Source organism: Anastrepha obliqua, chromosome 4 (assembly GCF_027943255.1).
Source record: "Anastrepha obliqua isolate idAnaObli1 chromosome 4, idAnaObli1_1.0, whole genome shotgun sequence".
Lineage (NCBI taxonomy): Eukaryota > Metazoa > Arthropoda > Insecta > Diptera > Tephritidae > Anastrepha > Anastrepha obliqua.
In genome coordinates this window covers 88,218,828-88,241,953 of record NC_072895.1, presented here as the reverse complement: position 1 = coordinate 88,241,953, position 23,126 = coordinate 88,218,828, and the positions used below count along the sequence as shown (strand labels likewise).

The 23,126-nt window shown below is 33.5% G+C and overlaps 2 non-coding genes across 2 annotated transcripts; one reads left to right on the top strand and one right to left on the bottom strand.

Moving 5' to 3' along the window:
• Positions 1–414: 414 nt before the first annotated feature.
• Trnai-aau (transfer RNA isoleucine (anticodon AAU)) lies at positions 415–488 on the top strand. The gene has a single exon. It is a non-coding gene; the product is annotated as a tRNA-Ile (tRNA).
• Positions 489–12,919: 12,431 nt separating this feature from the next.
• Trnak-cuu (transfer RNA lysine (anticodon CUU)) lies at positions 12,920–12,992 on the bottom strand. The gene has a single exon. It is a non-coding gene; the product is annotated as a tRNA-Lys (tRNA).
• Between the last annotated feature and the right edge of the window lie 10,134 nt (positions 12,993–23,126).

The following is a 23,126-nucleotide window of genomic DNA, read 5'->3' as shown; positions in this document are numbered from 1 at the left end:
ATCATTTATATTATATTAAAAAATAGCATTTTTCTTTGAACTTCAAAATAACACCTCTTATTGAAAAACACTTTATATAAAAAAATTTTCGACATTGAATAAAACACGAATTTATACATTTTTTTTTTAATTTTTTGTAAATTTGTTTTTATTTATTTTTTTTAATTTTTTTATTATAATAAATCCGAAAATATCCAAAATACTTGGAGCGCTCAGCATGGAATCATTCATTAGAAGCCAATCTGGCTGCTTAGACAACAATTTTCTGAATTTTTTTTACATACTCTGATAATTTTGGAAACGCTTTCGGATATTTATTAGGCATATTTTATAAAATGAATATTAATATTAAAAAAAGTTATTTATCGCACTATTTGCGTAGCCACGCTTATTTGAATTGGTCTAATTTCAACTGGCCCATTAGCTCAGTTGGTTAGAGCGTCGTGCTAATAACGCGAAGGTCGCGGGTTCGATCCCCTCATGGGCCACTACAGAAAAACTTTTTATTAAGAATAGAAATTTCGTCCTAATGGAAGACTCTCCGAAATTAATAAGATGCATAAATGTGGCGGGTGGGGGGCGGCTGGGCTGTTGTGTGAGTGCGGGCAAAGTTTGAAAAATACGGAAAACTTTGTGCGGGCAAAGTTTGAAAAATACGGAAAATGTTGTTTCATACGAAAAAATCGGCTCGTGTGTTTTTCATAAACAAGCATATCTATAACTACTCGCTTTAGGATATGAATGCATGCCTGTGACGATTTTCTAGGAATTGAAAAATACCAAAATTACTAATTAAAAAAAATTGAATTTTAATGCGAAAGTGCATGGAAATCTAAAATATCTTAATGAGAAATATTTATCAAAAAAAAAAAAATAAATAAATAAAACAAACGCAGTGTGACTAATAACTTCTTTCTTTTGATTCCCAGTAAATGCGAAATTCAGCAAAAACGCATTTGTTATCTTTGATTATTTTTGGCACTTTCGACATTTCGCTGATTTGAAAATTTATTGCGAAATTTGTATTTACTTTAACTTACATATTTGCACTTATACACACAATTCTCTCCAATCATAAAATAAGGCAAAGTAGAGAAAATAAAGCGATCAAAAGGCAACCGGCATTCGGGTGGACGAGGGAGGGAGAGAGGTGCGTAAGAGGCTCAACAGACAGTTGAATGCACTGCATAGAAGGTATTTGCATTTGTTTTTGTGCACGAGTCATTGCGCACATTCGCTAAGAAATATAATGGGTGCATATACACACATCCATACCTACATGCATAAGAGCATACATACGAATGTACACTTGAATATAACAGAGATGTACATTATAATGCTTGTTAGGTGTTGTTATAATCATTCTGCCGTTTATTGTTAAAAACGGTAAAGTAAAGAGAAAATAAAAAACTGAGGTGAAACGATATATTGAGTAAATAAGATAGTACTAATGATTGTTTGTATGTATGTTTGTATGTATGTATGTATGTATATATATTTGGTAATTGATAAGTGAACAGTGCAGCTTTTAGCAGAACAATGAAATTGGGGTAGGTGTAGATGTGTGTGAGTGTTATCAAATTGAAAGGTGACTCTCCAATTTACATTTTTTGTGTATTTACGTAGATTGGGAAAATGTATAATATAAGTAAAATAATATACAATAAAATAAATATATTTTTCAATATATTTTCTGGGTATTTGCGTGAAGTCTCGTTTGCGCGTAGTTTTTCACACAAAAAAAAGTATCAGTTTCTTCAGTGCTTTTTTCCGGTGCAAAAAGCAATATGCCGCTAATTGCTTTTTCCACCGTATAGGAGTAGAAAATTGTTTTTTTTTTTGTCTAAAAACTTCTGACTGGTTCAAAGTGCCAGTAATTTTGTGAGAAGCCATGTAAATCGGTGCCTCAAAACCAACGAAAAATGTATTGACAATACTTCCATGTAATATTTGCAATATAAAAAAACATCCTAATACGCTATAAGAGGTAAAAAGCCAGAAATAGTTCGCGTTCCCCCAACATTCGGTTATAAGTTACCGCAACAATTCGGCAGAGGCCTGTCAGTTCAGCAGCACTTCCCAAAACTTTATGGGCAATGTTTTTATGCAACCACAACATTAAGGTGGACGAGGGAGACAAACAAAACAAAATTGTTTTAATTTTTTATTTATTGTCTTTAAAAAGCTTCGCAAATGGTACATTAGGGTGGTCCACAAAAAGTCGAAAAAAGTCTACCCGAACAATTCGAGCTTAAATTCGACCAAGACCTGTCCCTCTATGCGCATTCCTCAAAAAAATACTGTCGTATGCTGTTACAACCACAACAACAATGACATGCAAATAAATGTTCTAATTTTTTTATTTGTTGTTTTTAAAAGGCTTAGCAAATGGTACATTAGGGTGGTTTAAAAAAAAGAAGTTGAAGTACTGAGTATTTATTACGACACTTCCAGAATTATTCTATATCGCAAAGGAAAATAAAATAAAAAGGAACATATTTTTTATTTTGAAATCTGTCTATATTTAATGGTACCGCCAAGCCCATAAAGCTTTCCATGTATGTGCCCTATGAGGAAAATTGTGGTTTTTTTGGAAATTTGATATACAATTTCTCTTTAAAGATTTTTCTATAAAAAATTTTGTATTAAAAAAAATTGTATTAAATAAAATTGTATTAAAAAAACTTGTATTAAAAAATGTTTATTAAAAACTTGTATTAAAAAAATGTTTATTAAAAAAGTTGTACTCACTACTTTTAACAGGCTAGTTATATTAAAACCAAATTTGACAGTTTATATCTTTGTCAATTTAATTTTAATATTTTTATTTTACGAAAATAAAGTTTATTTTCTTGAAAATTTTTTCTATTAAAAAAATTAAATTGAACAATTTTTTTTTGAAATATTTTTATATTTATTCAAAAAAATTATATTATTTATTTTTATTAAAAAAAAAAATTATTAAAAAAAATTTTATTAAAAAAACTTTTATTAAAAAAATTATACTAACTGCTTTTAACAGACTTATTATATTAAACCAAATTTAACACGTTTTTACATTTTATTTGTTTCTTTTTAATTTTAATATATTTATTTTACGAAAATATGCAATAATTCATTCTCTTACTCCATCATCCATATAAACCTAAATTTATAACATTTTATAAATACAAAAAAAACAAAAAAAAATCAAAAAAATTCTATCAAAATTTTAAAATTTTTGATCAAAATTTTACACTTTTTAATCAAAATGCAGAAAAATTTCGGGTATGCCGATGATGCATCAACTATATTATATAAATCCAAATTTCAAACATTTTGTAAATTAAAAAAAAAATTTTACAAAAATTTACCAAACTTTTGCACTTTTTGATCAAAATTTCGCACTTTTTGATTAAAATTTTGCAATATTTAATCAACATTTTGTACTTTTTGAACAAAATTTCACACTTTTTGATCAACATTTTGCACTTTTCAATGAATTTCTTTAGAAAAATTTTGGGTATGTCGGCTTATATAAAAATCGCGTTGATTTTTGACAATTTTTTTTGCTGACGGTGTTGGGTGTTTTCTTCTCGACTGTCTCTTCTAAATTAAATTTGAGGCCATGGTGTACTTTTTGACTCTAACTCCTTTTTTATAGTCGCTTAAATGACGCAATCGCAAAATCATTTTCAAACCTGCCTACATTTCGAAGAAGATTTAAAACGAATTGCAGTTTTTCAAATAAGATCGAAGGGCAATTGACCTGTTGGCTTTGAGCGCAATTGATTACAGTATGCCCACATTTGTTCGAAGTTTGATTTCTCAAGTCGAGTGCCGAGGAATTTCCCACCGTTCCCACGACAGTCCGTTCTACTTAACCGGAAGGACCCGGATGACTGCACCTCCAGCAGCTTTCCGGAAGCATTTATGGGGAATGTTTATGCTGTTACAATAAGAATAACATAAATTTACCACTATTAATTCGCTTTACGTGAAAGATATCAAAAATTAATTAGGGCCCTCACCTCATTTAAAATGGTGTTTCTGTAAAAGCGTTGAAAACGGAAACGAAAAAAGATTTTTTATTTTAGTTATCAGTATTTTATGTTTTGATCCATTGTGAAAAAATAAAAATTTTGTTTTGGCCTCGTATGGCCGTTCAAAAAATTGTTAGCCTTCAAAAAATTGTCTTCCCTAAAAAGATATTCCGCTGGCGACAGAGATTCTGGGACGCGCAGGTGTCTGAAATCAAAAAAACAAAGAAGTTCTTGTTCAGTATGAATGCTGTAATCGTTTGAAGTACGATCTTAAAAAAAGTACAAAATGGCGGACGTTGAAAGATAAAAAATCGTTTTTTGACTATTTTTTTACTTTAAAGGACCGAAAAAAATTCTAAAAATTTTTTCTCCGAATGATCGAAGTTCACACAATAACGAAATCATTTCGCCGTCATTTAAATTTTATTTTATCAAAATCGGTTCAGTAGAACTGCCTGTGTCCATTGTCTATGTGAAGATTATTTTTTGAAGGCTGAAAACTTTTTGGCCAAAAAAATATGGCAAAAAAAATATTTTCATTTTTTAACAACGGATCAGAAACTAAAATACTCGAAACAAAAGTAAAAAATCTTTTTTCGTTTCTGTTTGACAAGCTTTTAAAAAACACCATTTTAAGTGGGGCGAGTGCCTTAATATTTTTCCCATCAGGTCTTCAATGTAATTTAATGAATTTTGTCTACGACTAAAAGAAATATTTAAATATTTGTATCTATTTATTTTTCACAAATTATTTTCTAAAAATATATTTTAAATATTAAAATTTCTTTTTGGAATTTTTCGCTTATGTTTCTTTATAACTTATAAAATTTTATTTTCATAATAAGGTGCAAGTTTTAAGTGGCTTCTTTTAAGAATTAAGAGCCTGGAAACGAAAATAGCGTGAATGCGTTTTATAGAAAAAATGCACGCCACAGATTCTAAATAATTTCAAAGAATTTTGCGAGCGAAAAATTCTCCACAATTCTTTCGACTATCAAAATTTGCAGCAAGGTTGCCTCCACTTTGGTAGTTACCCGTATGCATGCACACACTTAAGTACTTATGCGCCAAGTCAGTTGCTAGAAGTGACTCAACATTTTGACAAATAGCCCAGTCATTAATTTATTAGACATTTTTCGCACCTCTAACAGGTTTGTACAACTGCGTCACATGAGTATCTACTCACTCGCGAACACATATTAGGGATGCCAATCCCGGGATTTCGGGATACCAGCGTTTTTAATTACTCAGAAATCCGTGTACTAACTTGTCTGAATTCCGGAAGACCGAAAATAGGTTTGCTGAAAATTTGATTGCAATAAAATATTTTCAAGCGGTTTTTAAAATCTGTTTATCTTAAATTTTAAACAGTTTTATTTCATGGTTTCAGTGCTTAAATTTTTACTCATTTCAAAAAATGTATATCCCGGGACCAACCCCGGTATGCCGGGATGACTTTAGAAATATCTCGAAATTTCGGAATCGAAATTTTCTGCTAATATTGGCATCCCTAATACATGGATATGACTATATGGTCATAGACACATTAGAACAGTCGTATACATATTCAAATTTATTACTTAAAAAAACACACAATAAAACAAGTGCAGTCACATATGAATGCTTTATAAATGTCCGTATGTATGTACATCTACTTAGAACATTTACACACACTTACACAAATTATGCGAATATGTAAATTCGTACGTGTTTATAGAGAATTAACTGCTCATTATACAAAGTAGACTTAAGTGAAATGAGGTCAGAAACGTGCGATACCCAGTGGTGGTAGTGCATTAGTCAGCCATTCATCGAGGGAAAATGTAGGAGAAAAAAAAAAAAACAATAACCAGAGGAATTTCTTTTGTTGCTGCGTAGTTGAGAACCATTACTTTATTTTTTTTTTGTGCTGTTGTAGCTGGGTATTGAGATTATTGTATTGATGGGTAGAGTCTATAGTTGTTGTAATTGTCAGTTTTGATGTTTTACTTTCACCCATCACAGGTGGAGTATTTTTGTTATTGGTGTGATGTGGTCCATGCAGAAAAGACTTGAGACGGTGTGGATAGTAATAGACCGCTATCCGTCTCCCAGCGACAGAATCAGCTGAAAGGCTGACGTAACTGGAGTCACGAAGCGGTTTATTTACGAAAAAACTAGGATTGTGTGAGTGATATGTGAAAGCAATCGACACATACATGCGATAAGATTGTGTTAGTATTGAGTTAGAAAGTAAATAATTGCGGATTCTTTTTAGAACATCAAAGACAAGTTTTTCATGGAACTATATAGCTTTATTCTGTAATTTATTGCTCGTTTTGATCAATGACCTTTCGCAATCTTTCAGGCAGCATCATAATCCCACGTTCATAAAACTTCTAGTTTTTATTAGCAAAAAACTGAATCAGGTACGATTTGACATCATCATCATTATTGAATTTTTTGCCATTCAAGGAGTTTTGTAAAGATCGAAACAAAAAGTAATCTGATGGTGCAAGGTCAGGACTATATGGTGGATGTGGCAAAACATTCCAACCAAGCTCCAATAATTTTTGCCGAGTGGCCAAAGATGTGTGTGGCCTTGCATTGTCAGGATGGAATACAATACTTTTTCGATTTGTCAATTCGGGCCGCTTTTCTTCAACTACATTGTTTAATTTCGTTAGTTGTTCAGGGTAGACATCGGAATTGATCGTTCGGTTGGGTGGTAAGAGTTCAAGTAGACGACAATTCCTTTGTAATCCCACCAAACTGATAACAAAACCTTCTTTGATGTTGTTTGAGTTGGTTCACCTGGCCTGCTCCACGATCTTTTCCGACGGTTGCAAACAACCCATTTTTCATCGGCACTTATCAGTCGTCGATTCTTTAGCAAATCGCAGCTGTCAATGCATTGCGTTAAATGCGTTTCTTTCAGTTCGTGAGGAAGCCATGTAATGAGTTTTTGAACATAACCAAGTTGTTTGAAGTGCTTTTCAATGCCTGTATGTGATACATGAAGCTTCTCGGCAATCTCACGTGTTGTACTGTGACGCTCCGAATCGATTATTGCTTTGATTAGGGCGTCATCAACTTCAACTGGGCGACCAGAGCGTTTTTCATCTTTGAGTGAAAAATCACCAGAACGAAATTTGGCAAACCAATTTTGACACTGCCGTTCTTTTAAGGCTTCGTCACCACAAACATCACATAACTTTTTATGAGCTTGTGATGCGGTTTTTCCTTTGCGGAAATAAAAAATCAAAATATGACGAAAATGTTCCTCTTTATTTTCCATTTTTCAACGAACGCCAAACGAAAACTACGTAACCGATCAAAAAACTTTTTGCACTGATTGACAGCTGAATTGCCAACTATCAAATAACAAAATGTGTTTTATATTTGTACTACGTCTGCAAACCTAAAAATTCAACTGAATCCATCTATGAGTGAAATCCGCAATTATCATACTTGGTTGCCAACCCAATAGCACACGAAAAAACATCAACACATCCACACTCATATTGCTTCGTTGCCATCTAAACAACGACTGATTGGACGTGTGTGGGAATATATGTGAAATGAGCGGGCAGAATTTAACTTCCGAGTCCCCAGTGACGTGATGACCGAAGTTGCTTGTTAAATTTCGTTTTTCACCATAGCTGATGGTTAAACCTGGTAATCTATTACCCTTGGTTGACAGTAAAGTTGTAAGTTGAGTTTTTGGCTTGCTGGTAGAAGCTCATAATGGATGATTTTCTATGACGCCTAGCTTTCTGAAAGTAGCGGGCTTTTTAAGTTCTATTTATGCAGAACTCAAGAGACTGGAATATTGGAAAATTTGCAGAAAATTTACAGCTACTCTCTTTATCAAATGGAAATGTTTTTGTTAATTTATTGTAAGCTGATCTCTTTTTATTGATTAGAAACATTTTTGTAATTTTTTTTTACCAAAATACTAAAATTTTTTTGTTAATTTTTTTTTTAATTTTTGTTTTTGTTAATTAAAAAAAAAACTTTTTTGTTATTTTTGTTTTGACAGAAATCTTACAACTTCTCTTTTTATCAATTGGAAATATTTTCGTTAATTTATCGTAAGCTATTACCAATTAATTATTTTTGTAATTTTTTGCTTTTTAACAAAATAGTAAACTTTTTTTGTTTATTTTTTTTTTTTGGAAATATTTTTATATTTGTTTTGTTAATTTTTTTACAAAAATATTTTAAATTTTTTTACAAAAATATTTAAAATTTTTTTTTTAAATATAATACTTAAATTTGTTTGCTACTTTTTTTACAGAAATATTTCAATTGTTTTACAATACTATTTTAAATTTTTTTTAAGATTTTAATATTTTTTACAAAAATGTTTTAATTTTTTTTAAGTTTTTTACAAATATATTAAGATTTGTTGTTTTCTTTTGTTTCAGTTTTATGCTATTATTAAGAAAATATACTCTATGCTAAGTAAATATGCAGAAGTATGAGAACACACTTCGCTTGCAGAAGAGAAGCAACATTAAACAACTGATACAAGATCGTTTTTGCCTTTCAGTGCTAGGTAAATAATAAAACGATAGCACCTCTACATTTTGACCTCCGTTGACCACTTTTATTTCTTGTTTTTTAGATTTCATAATTTTTTGTATAAAAGTATAGCTCATTGTATAACAAAAACCATGTAAATCCGAATTTCGAGTCTTATAAAAAAATTAGAAAAAACTCACAAATTTAAAACCCATATTCCACTGTTTTTAATTAGAATTTCTAGCAAAATTCTAGGTACGCAGTTTTATTGCCTATTAAATTTTAATATAAAGTTTGCAAGTTTGAAGTTACTAAAAAATCCTGACGGGTCTGCGCATTTTTCCGCATTACAAATGCACGACATTTTTTTTATGGAGAAAAAATTATAAAAAATCAAAATTCTATCACATTTTCTAGCTATAAAATTGCAATTAGTGCATAGGTTTTGCGAGATATATAGAATACCCCTAATACAAAGGGTCTTTCAAAAGACGCTCCTAAATGTTGTTTTAAAATAAAGCATGTAAGTATTTAGAGTCTTTTAGATGTCACTATTTTTTATTCAAAATACATCTCTTAACAGTTTTATTGTGCAAACTGACATCACTTAAATGTCCACACTTCTACAGGTAAAATCCGCCAAGCCGTCGTTTCTTAAATGCCTAAGTGTTGAGAACGTCGATATATCGATTTTGGGGGTTTTTCAGAAATTTTTTGCACTGCAGCGGCAATATTCTTAACAGAACGTTAGGTTTTTGGTTTGCCAGTCATTTTCTATCCTTGACAGAGTCAGCTTCTTGAAAATTGTCCACCAACCTTTGAATTGTCGACTTATTCAGACTATTATTTCCGAATTTTACGATACGCTGCTCTTTAAGATCGACTATTTTGATAATAATTTTCAATAAAATGTCAAAGATAAAATAAAAAAAGGTACTCTTTATTTCATTAACATTGTTTAAAATGTAACCGAAAAAAAACTGTATTTATGATTTTAAATTTTGTGTAAGTTTTTTTAGCTTGGAAAGATTTTTTCAACTTTTTCTAGTTTTTTCTACATTGAAAAATGTTAATAGGAAAAAAATTATCGATTATCATTCCGTGTTGGAAATCGAAATTCACAGAAGAACGAAGGAAAAGTTTCACTTACTTTTAAATACAATCGATTTTTAGCACACCTTACTGAGATCTCTTTAAAGTTTGTTAGCTTCTGAGTGACTAGCAACAGTATTACAGATTTTCAAATTCAACAGCATACAAGAGAAAATTTGATTAGCTAAAACATTTCGAAATTACGCGAACAAAAATTAGCAAGAATAAGAGACTTCAATTACTATGATCAGCCCTGAGTTTGATGCGAACGCTGAACCCACAACGAGTCAACGGTCATAGTAAAAATTTAATTTAATGCTTTCTAAAATTGATTAGAAATTTAATTATTTCTACTTTATGTTTGTACTATTCAGTTTTAAATTTTATGTGAGTATACCAAAGCAGAATCTATGCATTACTCTCACCTTTCATACTCGTAATCATCGTCGTCGTTTGCCACTGCGTTCGTTGGCATGGCATCGTTGCATTTGCTGGTCTTGTTTTTGTTTTAATTATTTTATTGTTGCTGTTCACTCGCTGATGAGATAAGTAATCTCATTCGCATTGTTTGTATTTTCTTTAGAAAATAAAATTATTTCTTCTCTGCTGCCGACATCCGAGGTTGCGTGCAAATGAATAGTCATTTATTTGTTGCTATTTTTATTGCTTTAACGCTTTGTTGTTTTTGTTTGTCATACATTTGATATTCATTTTACACTTTTACTCTTTATAATGTTTTATTTTTACTTAATATTTTTGTTGTTGTATTTGGATTGAAAGTGAGAGTCCTTGTGAGTGTTTGAAGCAAAGAATTTTGCTGTCACTGGTTGGAAAATAATATTGAATCGTTGCGTAAATAGGAATACTTAAGAAATATTTTATTTTGTTATGAAACAAAAATGTTTATTTGGGTTTGAACTACAATGAAAATTTTAATTTATTATTGCCAATTGTGCATTTGTTGGGATTAATATAAAATAAAAAAAATAAAAAAATTAAACCTTTGTGATATAAAATTTTACTTGATTAAGGGGGGACCCTCATTTATCGGGTCAAAAAAATCGATTTTTTGGAAATAATTTTAATCTATTCTACAACTATTTAAGAATATACTTTCAAAATTTCAAGTCGATATCTGTATTTTTGAAGGAGTGACAAAATTTTTAACAGGACGCGACGGGTGGCCTGATCGCCTGTATCCAAAACTTTAAACGCGTTTTTCTCGAAACATCATTTTTCGATTTTGTGTACACAATTGAGAACGCTGTATTGAACCAATCAGGCTTTACAATAGCTCATTTTAAAGATAATTAAATTGTTTTCAATGTGACATTAAGTGTTTTTTTTAAAAAAAAGATTTTCATATTTTTTTGTAATTTTAAAGTCAATTTTTATGCATGAAAAATCACTTTTAACATAAAACTGGGTAAAAAATATCAATTTCGACATTTTTTTTTTTAAATCGAAATGTCACATCGAAGGTATTATCCTAAAGTTTTAAAAAAAATTTGGTTTTTTTATTTCAGAAAAAAATTCAGAGCGCTAGAATGTACACAGATAGAATGAGGTGCCATGGACGAGGTGTATATTTCCATACTTAAAATGTTTTTTTTCTTCTCCGAAAATTTTTGTAGACAGTCAAGACATTTATTAAAGTACTTTATGAATTACAAAACGTTTGAAGTTATTTTACCTGAGAAAAAAATTCCCAAAAATGATGCATTTTTCGACTGTCTAAATGAGGGTCCCCCCTTAATGTAAAACTTTATTGTCATGCAAACATATTTTTAATAAAAATAAGAAGTACAGTGTGGGTCTCTAAAAATGGCACAACTATTTTTTTGGTAGTTTTTTTTTTTCAATATTAGCTTGCTTTAGATTATTTACTATAAACAAAGGGCTTATATTTTTACACAATTACTATAAATCAAGTTCTCAAACTTTTTAAAAAATTAAGAAGAAAAAACCCAAAATTTCATTAAAGTTTCAAAGTTTTCGAATGAATAAATCCATCAAGCCATTAAGCCTCAAAATATGTAAAACTTGCAAAAAATATTATAAAGGTTTGAAACTTGATTAATATAAGGGGTTTGTTACAAAAAGAAAAAACGATTCTTCAAATTTTGCTGACTACGTACAGTGTCGAACAAATCATTTGCAACTGAAGCACATTTTTCTCATACAAAGCAATTTTTCCTCTGAAATGCTTCTCACTGCATATTTTGCAGGTTGTTGCATTGCCTCCGGAATGCATTTCAGCCATGAAAAGCTTCTCATAAGAAAGCATCTGCTGTCCGGAGGCGGCATACAATTTTTAGTCCTTCCCCTTTTTGAAGAATTTCAAGACGCACAACACAAATCGAAGGAGGAGCTCGACCAAACACCCAGCAAAGGCTGTAGCACCAATTATTTTTATTATTAATCAAGAGACCCAAACAAAGTACGAGCGCTAGTTAGTGATGAATATAAGACCGGAGCTTCTCAAAAAGACGTTTGCGTATAATATAACATTCATATGACGTCACTTTCATGAATTATTTCCATCTTTATATAAGAAAAAAACCGTCGAAATGTATGTACTATTGCGGAGACCGAACCAGGTGTGACCTGTGATCAAAGCAATCAATACAGAGACGGTTTTCCTTGGCCGATTAAGTAGCGCTTTTGAGTGCCTGGCGTCCCATTTCGGTCAAATTCTGTTTGTAGGATTGCATGTCAGACTATCAACCCATCTCCTGTTGGCTGAAGCGACAACTACTACTAGTACCACGCAGTTTGTAGGTTTTGAGAGGGGTATACCTACAATCTCCACACCAAGAGGGAGGCGAGTGGAAGTGCCCGTACTCGCTAATTTACTAAGTACACTAGATACGATTGTAAGGTAGTAAAATAGCTAAAGTTACCAATCTGCTCAAGAGCTGCTGCTACTCGTCGTCTGGCTGCCACTGATTTGCGTAGTTATCGACCTGTTTAAACGAATTAAATTAAAAATAGAATGAAAAGTCACTCTTTATATCGCATTATCTTGTTTTAGTTGCAAATGATTTGTCCCACACTGTACATTCGACCTTCTAAGGTACACATGTCTTCAACAAGCATATGTATGTTGACATTATTAAAAATAAAAATAAAAAAAATCCTACGCTATTCGAAATGCGAGTATGCGCTAACCACTGGACTCTCGCAGCAGTAAAATTTAAAATTTGAAATATCAATTAGCGAAGCTTTTAAACCATTAGTAAATAATATATAAAAGAATAAAAAATTAAAAAAATAAAAATGTAAAAAAAGTTTACTTTCGCCCAACGTGGGGCTCGAACCCACGACCCTGAGATTAAGAGTCTCATGCTCTACCGACTGAGCTAGCCGGGCTTGTGTCACTCCACACGAAAAATAGCGCACGTAAACAACTAATAGGCTACACTACACGCACACAGCTAGCGTAGGTGTGCTAAAGGAACATAACAGAAAAGCAGAATAATGTGGCGCAGAGAGGCGAAGAGTATCTCACACTATCATGCTTACGCAAACAAATATGAACAGAAAACACCGAAAATCACTTATGGAGGTCATACTACATTTTAGAAGTATGCGTATTTTCGGGGCATTTTCAGTTTTTTCACGTTCATTTATTTAATGTAAAATTTGTGGTATTTGCTTATTTGTAATCTTCCACGGCGCATTGCACAATTTTTGATATATTCAAAAATTGTATGTGAATTTCTTAATCTGTGTAAGCGGAAAATTTATTTTGCGTGCGGTGGTATCTGTCAGTAAATTCATATATGTAAATGTACTGATGTGCATACATCTATATTATATATAAGTACAAAACTTACATGCAAGAAAACATAGCAGATAGGGTAGACATCGTGGGCAGACGCGTATACGCAACCTTTACAGGTACTGGGAGGGCGGAGACAGCTACCTGGCACATTTCACCGGCATCAGGCGCTTAATTTCTATTTACAGCCATATATACGAGTGTACGTGCCCCTAGTGAGGTAGGCCCAGAAGAGTGCGCATATGATCGTGCACACATACATACATACATATAAATGTATACATGTGTGATACTTTTCTTGAGTAGCCATTAGGTGTGTTCTTACATATGCACATTTATGGAATTTTATATATGCATGCACATATGTGTATGTATGTATGTATGTATGCATATATTTAACTAATGTGGTGGATAACAAAATATTTTGTAGATTAGATTAGGTTATGTGAGAGGCGTGGTGAAGACCCATAATCGCCACTGGAGACATAATTGCTGATTGCCCTTATTGAGTGAGGGGACGAAAAATGTAAACTCTCTATTGATTTTAATATATCAATAATAATTCTATGTTAATTTTATGTGCTAAAATAGTGAAAAAGTGTGTTGAAATGTTAATTTCGTTTCCACGGGAATGCTGGGTTCGAGTTGAGAGACTCGCTTGATTTTACTCTGGTAATATCTAGGGTCATGCCTCCTTCATTTAGAGACCATATCGTGCCGCTGCTATTAACCGTATGGAATTAATTTAAAAAGGGCTCATTATATTCGCTCTAAAACACAAAAAATAAATAAATAAAAAATAAAACAATAAAAAAATGAATAAATAAAAAGTAAAAAAAAAATCTATAAAATAAAAACGAAAATAAAAAACTAAAAAAAAAATATAAAACAATAAAAAACTAATAGAAAAAAAAAAATTTAAAATAAATGTAAAAAATATAAATGTAGAAGTATAAAAATAAATAAATACATAAATAAATAAACAAAAAACAAAAAAAAAAAAATTAAAAAGAATAAAAACAATATAAGCATAACAAAAAACTACAAAAACAAAAAAAAATCGAAAAATAAAGAAAGAAAAAAAAAATAATAAAAACAAACTAAATATATAAAAACAAAGAAAAAAATCTAAAAAAAATAAATAAATAAATATAAGCAAAGTAAAAAAAAACTAACAAAAATAAAAAATAAATAATAATAAAAAAATAAAACCAAATAAAAAAACTAAAAATAAAAATATAAAAATAAAAAAAATATGAAAAAAGTCGGGAAAACGCCACACACGTCAGCCAAAGACATTGGCCAACTAGGTGGTGGGATCTTTAATCCATCCGAGATGTGGATGGTAGTGCTTAAACTTACAAAAACCCTTTATAAAACGGGTAGGCACTCAGAATATTCAGAGGTACTCGAATGAATACAATAATGGGAAGAATTTAATGACAATAATTTGGTACACTTCTGATTTCTAGTGTCTCTCTGTTAATACTTTTGTCTCTCTTTTGCGACACTTTGTAAATATTCTACTTGTATAGTTTAAAATTTAAAAAAATTATATTGTTTGACAGACTCGCTCTAAAAGGTAGATCACTTTGACAAAATGGGGCAATAATTGTAAAACGAAAAGGGAAATTCATATTTTATAGAGAACCCAAACTATAAAAAAATAATAAAAAGAAAAAATTAAAGACAAATTAAGAAGACTATAAAAAAATCATAAAAACAAAACTTAAAGAAATTAAGAAAACTATAAAAATCATAAAAACAAATTAAATAAAAAATTTGAAAGAAAGATTTTTAAAAAATTAAGACAGAATGAGAAAAAAGGAAAAAGAAATATATAAAAAAATTAAATAAAAATTAATTTAAATTTAATTTAAGCAATTTAAAAACTTTTTAAACAAAAAATAAGAAAAAATTAAAAAAAAATATTACAAATAATTAAAAAACAAAATATTACAATTACAAAAAATTTTTATGTACATTTGATTTAATTCATTTAATCTAATTAATTTAATTTTTTGTTTAAAATTTTTTTTATTTGAATTAAGTTAATTGGTCGAATTGTGGGAACTCTAACTTAATTAACTAACGTTGAAAAAAACAACAAAAAACAAAAATAAATAAATAAAAAAAAATGTAAATGAAACACGAAAGTAAAAAGCTAACTTAATCTACTAACACTAAAAAAAAATATCACAAAAAAAAACACTAAAAAATAAAAACTTAATAAAAGAAAAGACGAATAAAAACAATAAATGAAGAAATAAATAAATCAAGAAATAAAAAAAAAATACAAAAAGCAATAAAAAAATAAAAATAAAAAGCAATGAAAAAATACTATCAATACAAGCATAACAAAAAACCAAAAAAATTCAAGATATAAGGAAAACAAACCAAAAAACTTAAATAAAGTAAATAAATTTTAATTTTTTTTATTTTTTTTAATTTTTTCATTTTACTATAAAAAAATAAAAAAAAAATGTAATTTAAACAATTTAAAAAAATTTCAAACAAAAAATTAAGAAAAAAGAAAAATTGTTAATTTTTTTAAATTTTTGGTTGAAAATATGTTTTTTATTTTTTAATTAAAATTTTAAATTTTTTTACAACTGGTCTTATAATTTTTTTTTAACTTTATTCTTAATTTTTTTTTTGTTTTAATTTGTTTTTTATTTAATTTTTTCTTCATTTCGTTTTTATGATTTCGTTTTCTTAATTTTTTTTAATTTTGCTTTTATGGTTTTTATAGTTTTGAAATTTAAATTCAATTGAAAAAAATTTATTTAAACTGTTTTTAATTTTTTTTTACTGGAATGCACTGAGTTATTAATTTAAGAAAAATAAATAAAAAAAAAAAAACACTTAATATTTTTGCCGCACGGGCATCACTACGAAACTCATTTCACCTCCTCTCCCAAAATATCCCGAAATCCTCCACTTTTTTGTCCTCCTGTGTTTGTTTTTAAAACTGGCAGCCTGTGCCTGACTATCGCTCGCTCAACTATCTTTCTCTTCCTCACTTGTGCATACATACACACTTTTACTTTTTTTCTGATACATTCCGCTGCTGAGTAAAGAACCTAACGCTTGTTGCTAGGCAAAAAATACTCTCGCACACAATTTCACGCATTTAAATCTGCATACAGACAAACACGCACAAGTGGTGCGCGTATGAAAATGAGGTCAACTGATAATATAAAATGCAGCGGTGGAACGAATTAATTATGTTGGCGCACAACCAGAAGCTGAACGACAACAGAAAGCAAAAAACAGCAAGAAGAATAGCAAATACAAATAGATGAGAGCAGCAAAGGAACGGAGTAGTTGGTGAAGAGGCCTAGTGGACGGCGTCAAATCAATTATTATTTATTTATTATTATTTTTCTGCTTTGTTTTTCTTTTGATAGCGCAACGGTTGCAGACTGGCGGCCGGTATGGCACAATAAAAAATGCTTGCAATCCGTCAACCAGTCAGCTGTTGTTTATTGAAAAGCCGGCACTGGTTTAAAAATAGGCCGCAAGAAGAAGCGATGAGTGGGGGTGTGTGCGTGTGTGCGTATATGAGCATGTGTGTGTGAGTGAATAATTGTAAGTCATTGAAGTAAATTAGAAAATTTGTCTCAGCTCAGTCAGCTGGTTTAGGGTTTAAAGCAATCGTGATTAGCTGCTCAGTTCAGTTGCTTAAAAGCTAAATTAGTTTGATTTTCAAATTTGTACTAATTAAATGAATTATGCTAAACTTTGCTGCGCACCAGCATTTGCGGTGTAAGATAAGAAGTTAAGCAAGGTTATATATAAGTTCTTATGGTTCCGTGAGGTCACAAAAGGCCCCCGAAGCTTAATTGTTGTGGATTCGATTATAGATTTGAGCTTATGATTGGCAGGTTATCAACCTACTTCTCCGATTCTGGTGCCAAGACCCCAGACGTGATGCCAGCTTTGTTTGTAAGATCATTTCCTCTGTCACGGATGGTTCGATTATACCGCCTATACTCGGTCGCCAGAGCCTTGTTAGTTTTGAAACAGGGGGTACCGCATGAAGGTGAGGTTGACATGAAGGTGGTCGCATTACCAGCCCCATTTGTCCATTGAGTTTGAGGCCACTAATGGACACCATTAACATTTATTTGAAGCCTAGAAAATTTAACTTCCATAGCGACGCAATATTCTGGCCTGTCGAGCTCTTCGATTTTAATTTTGCCGAGCTACATTCGAATGCCTGTTAGCGTGGAGTAACAGTTGTTTTTCAGTCGCTTTTGCCATTACTTTTTTAGGCCGGAAATAAGTGTAAAATATTACTGATCTTCATCTTATTAAAAAAAAAATTATATATAAAAAGAACCCAAATGGAACCTTTTTATTTTAACATTAAAATCTATGTACACACAATAATAGTAGTTCTGAGTATTTATTTATTTTTTATTTAACTTCTTTTTTTTTGTATAAAAATACAATTTGCACTATAACAAAAACTATATATCTTAAAGTCTCACCCTTTATGGAAAATTAAAAAGAATCAATAAAGTTTCTTCAAAACTTAAATTTTTCGAATTAGAATTTTTAGAAAAATTCCGAGAAGGCAGTTTTATAACCCATTAAAATGTGATATAATAAATAAAAAAAAAACAAAATCGCGTTAAATTTTGACAATTATTTTGTGCTGGTGATGTTGCGCATTTTCTCCATAGCGAATGCACACACACTAAAATATATGTATACATACATCAGGTGCGCAACTAAGTTCTCGCTGTTTTTTTGATGAAAATAAAACTTTATTCTGAAAAAATGGTTACAAGTGAATCATTGAAAGTATTGCCCATCGCTGGCTACTTCTTTTCCCCATCTTTCTGGTAGATCTCGTATACCGTCGCGGTAAAGCTGTTTTTTGAGGCTATCCACGGATGAAGCTATTTTTTGATGCCTTCATATGAATGGAACTGCTGGTCAGCTACACCATGTGCCATCGATCGCAACAGGTGATAATCGGAGGGGCAATATCTGGAGAATATGGCGGGTGGGGTAGGATTTCTCATTTCAGTGTTTCCAGGTAGAATCACTTTTTCATGCCTCTCCGCGTATTGCGGATTGCGGCCGCTTCTCGCGCAGTGCTCGGCTCAATCGCATCAATTGAAGTCGATACCGATCCCCAGTGATGGTTTCGCTTGCTTTTAATAGTTCATAATAAATAACACCAACTTGGTCCCACCAAATACATAGCATAATCTTCGCAGCGTAAATATTCGGCCGAGGCGACGACGTAGAAGCACGACCGGGCAGTCCCCAGTTTTTTCTTTGGATTGTGTAATGAATGCATTTTTCATCAGCCGTCTCGATGCGAAAACCCTTCCTTTTTTGCCGCTGGAGCAGTTGTTCACAGGCGAAAAGACGTCTTTCAACATCTCTTGGCTTTAACTCATAAGGAACCCAAGTTCCCTGTTTCTGAATCATTCCCAAAGCATGCAATCGCTTAGAAATGGATTGACGAGTAACTCCTAATACTGAAGCAAGTTTTTCTTGTAGTGTTCAAAATGCCTTCGTACTTACAGCGACCGTCGTCTACTGCGTCATGTGGTGTGGCCATTAAATCCATCCTTCCTTTTCTTCTGGGAAGATTCCCTTCCCGGAACTACTTTCTGCATTACTTCGGGAAGGCCCATAACGACGCCCATAAAGGACCAGTTCTATTCACCCACGTCTGGGTCTACCATGTTTGTAGCCAGTTTTCATGCTATAGGCTCGTCTTCTTGTGTCTCTATCTGTGCGGCACCGCTTTGTTGCACTGTGTCGAGGTCAATTTTTTTCCGTAGTACATTCTGGATGTACCTTACCTTGTTCCAGCTGTCCTCGCGTTCGATCATTTTGGTGATTATGTTGCTCGGTGCGATGTCGCCAATCTGCTCCTTCAGAGCATTTCTTTCCGCGATTCATCTGTTACAACTAAAAAACGTGTGTTAAGCGTCATCGTTCAGCGCTTCCCGGTATATGCACTTGGAATTGGTTACCTTGCCCGTGTTAGTAGTAGTAGTAGTAGTTCACTTCCCCGAAGTTCCTTTGGACCCATTTGTCAATTGATGGAATAAGTTTCGCCGTCCATCTGCCATTCGCTTCAGTGTCCCATCGGCTTTGCCACCGCAGCATGGTTTGGCATCGCCGTTCTGAGAAGCTAGAGATGACGTGTTTCTTCTTGGAGTCCCACTCATCCATTCGTTCCCGGACCATGAGATCGACGGGTATCTGCCCGCTGATCACAATAATTACTGCGCCTGAGACAATGTGGTAGGCTGAGGCAACTCTGAGGCCGCTGTGCGTTGCACAGCCTCTAGTGCTTTGCGCTTGGATTTAAAGTTTAGCACAATTCCCCATACTTCGCCACCGTACAGGAGAGTTGAGGTTGTGGCCGCCATAATTAACTTTCTCTTGCTCTGTGTTGGCCCACCGATGTTTGCCATTAATCTACTTAGCATACCCGTGACGTTTGCTGCTTTGGTAGCCGCATGCCGTATCTGGGCCCAGAAAGTAAGCCTGCATTCAAGTTGAATGCCTAAGTATTTCACTACGTTTTGTGTCACTAAGGACGTGTCGCTTATTTGCATACTGACCTCGAGTGGCATGTAACTTCGTGTCATAAGGATGCCTTCGGTTTTATGTTTAGCGAGTTCCAGGCTCCGTCTAGGTTCAGCTTCCTTCTAGCGTCCTCAGTGTCCCGAGCTGGTACGACCGCCGCTATATCGTCCACGTATCTCACTTGATATGTATTTTCTGGCATTTCTATGCTCAATACCTCGTCGTAGCTCAGATTCCAGAGATCGGGGCCGAGAATAGATCCTTGAGCTGCGACAGACGTTATCGCTTTTGTTTTCTGACCATCTGGTGTGTCGTACAGCAGTTCACGCTCACTCAGGTAGCTCTGGAGAATTCTTAGCAGGTATGCAGGTATTCGAAACCTTTCTCGTAGTGTCTTTATAATGTCTAACAATCGTAGACTGTTAAAGGCGTTTCGTACATCAAGCGTTGCCAGGACGGTGATGCGGTTCTGGGAGTGGCGTCTGCGTTGAGCGTTGCTTACCACCTCCTCTATTGCGCCAAGGGTTGATTTTCCGCGTCGGAAACCGTATTGCCTTGCTGACAGTCCTCCTGCACTCTCAACAGACTCTATAAGTCTGCGTTGTATGAGTTTCTCAAGCGATTTCTCGGCGCCATGCAGCATGCAAAGCGGACGTTAAGCTGACGATTGCGCTGGGTCATCCTTACTCTTACTGATCAGCACAGCTTAGGGAAGATGCTTTGAGCAATGCATGCATTGTAAGCAGCGAGCATCACATCTGGTTGGCTTTCAGCCACAAGGTTGGGAGCTTCAGCTGGGATGCCATCTGGGCCTGGAGCTTCGGTTCTTTTGAGGTTTCTTGCCGCGGTTTTAAGCTCTTCCTCGGTGAAGGGTGGGAGCATCTCGTCAATTTGGGGGTCTCGGTCCCCGCACAGCGTAGGGTGCGTGGGAAACAGTCTGCCCACTATTTTGCTGATAGCATCACTGTCTAGATGAGCGGGTGTGGATTTGGCGTTTAGCTTCCCCGTTAGGATTTTATAGGCCAGACCCCAAAGGTTGCTATTTATATCCCTTCGAAATTCCTTTCATTTTGCCTTCTTACTGTGTAGCAACGACCGGCTCTGTGCTGCTGTGCTGTGGTTCCCTTGGCAATCCGTCCGTACTGCTCGCTGATGATGACCGCATCTAGCTCCCTCTCGATAGCTATTTGTTCGAGCAGTGCGTCTGCTGTGCGACTTCTATGCATATTTGCCTGGAGTACTCTCATTACTTCTTAGCTAGAGGGCATCTCCTTGATCCTGGTAGGTGGTCAGTGGGGCTGCGTTTAGCGTCTATGCAGTGAATGCAACTTCGGGCTACTTTGAAGTCTTTTATTTTCTGCCCTGGTTTCCCGCATCTGATGCACGTATCCCTTCTATTAGGGCCACTGCAGTTTGCTTGTGTGTGCCCTATCCCAAGGCAGCGATAGCATCTTTTAATTTGTTCGCATGTTCGCATCTTTGCTCGGATCCAGCCGATTTTTATATCGCCGATCTCTCGATGAGCTTCCCGGCCCCTTCTGCAGATAGCGTGAGGAAAGCACGTACTTGCTGCCGCGCATTCGGCGCCGTTATTCTCGTCTGTTTCTGTTCCTCCTGATTGGTGAGCAGTTTCCAGACTGCTGTTTCTACTTCCGCTTTGGCCGTCAAGGAGTCGAGATCTCGTATCTCAATCGGGATTAGATTCATCGACTTCAAGTTGGGGTAGTTAATTTAACAACTCATAAATACCCCTTGTTGCTTTCGCTAAACGCAGATCCACTTATTGTATGCGTAAACGCCAAGCCGGTTCATAGTTTCGATTTGTCTCTTCAGATCTTTAATATGCCGTGGAGCACTTTTTCTCAAGTGACTACATCTCTGACCCTCTTAGATATCGCCGGTAGTTTGATTACGTATACGCACCGCCATCCAATGATTTGTTTCTAAAGATTTCATGTTAAAATTAAATTCGTAAAATTAATTATTTACATTCATTCACGAGAACCCTACAATAAACATTTTCTCTTAATAATTTTTCTCATGGGCTTGTGCTTTTTTCTTTTTTTTCTTCACTCTCGCATTTGTGGTGTGCGAACGTGACTAATGTCTTGTTTGAGGTAAATGTATGTGAGGGCCTGAACTGAACGTAGCGCGCACTCAAATGTGTTATACGGTATATCATACAGAATATGGATGTATATTTATCAATAAGCCAAAATAAATGATATAAAATGAAAATTATGATTCAAAGCGCAAGCCTGCAGTTGGCTGTTATGGTGAACAAGAAAGCGCATCTTCCACACGTTGTGTGTATTTTGATATAAACTATTTTTTCTGCTGCTCAAAATATAAATGTTAGAGCTTAAATGGTCTGAACCTTAAGTAAATAAGAGTTTGAGTCCTTTGCTTGCATTCTTTCTTATCAGCAGACGCACCAACTTCTCTTTTGTCGTTAGTCAACTTTTAATTTTTGTACTTTATTTTGTATTTAAATAAGTTTGGTGTGCAAATCTTTCCGTTTATTTGTTATTACTTTACCCTCTTCATTTTTCTTTGAAAACTTATAATTTTTTGTTTGTTTGCTTACTGTCGGCAAACTTTGAAAGCATATTTTTTCACTTATTGCACATTTATACTCCTGTACACCAAAGTAAAGTTTTAATATTTTTCGTTTCCTTTGAATATTTTGTAAAATTTCTTAAATTACTTTCATTTATGAGTTATTGTACATAAAATTAATAGGATTTACATGCAAATATTTGTAGAATAAACGCATTTTTTGCAAACTTCCATACTTGCATTACAAAACTTTTATTGCTCACTCTCCACTTATAGGTATTGAACCCTCATAACATAAAAGCGCAGTTAACTTTTTTCATCTGTCATGGGTACCGAGGCGCAGTCACTAGATTTCAAGAAAATGAACTTCTCTTTTAGCGATCTGAAAAATATTATTTGTAGTTGTTGTTGTTTTAACAGTTCATCAAGTTAGGTGTAGTTACTGATCATCATCGTCTAACTCATTTACCGGTTTCGACCGAACTAAAGTTGCACGGGTCTCAAGAGGCAGCTGAAGCTCTTCGTCTGCAATGGGTGGAGGTTGGACTAACGGCATTCAGTATTCAGAAGTTTAGGAAGGTGATGAGAGCCTCCGG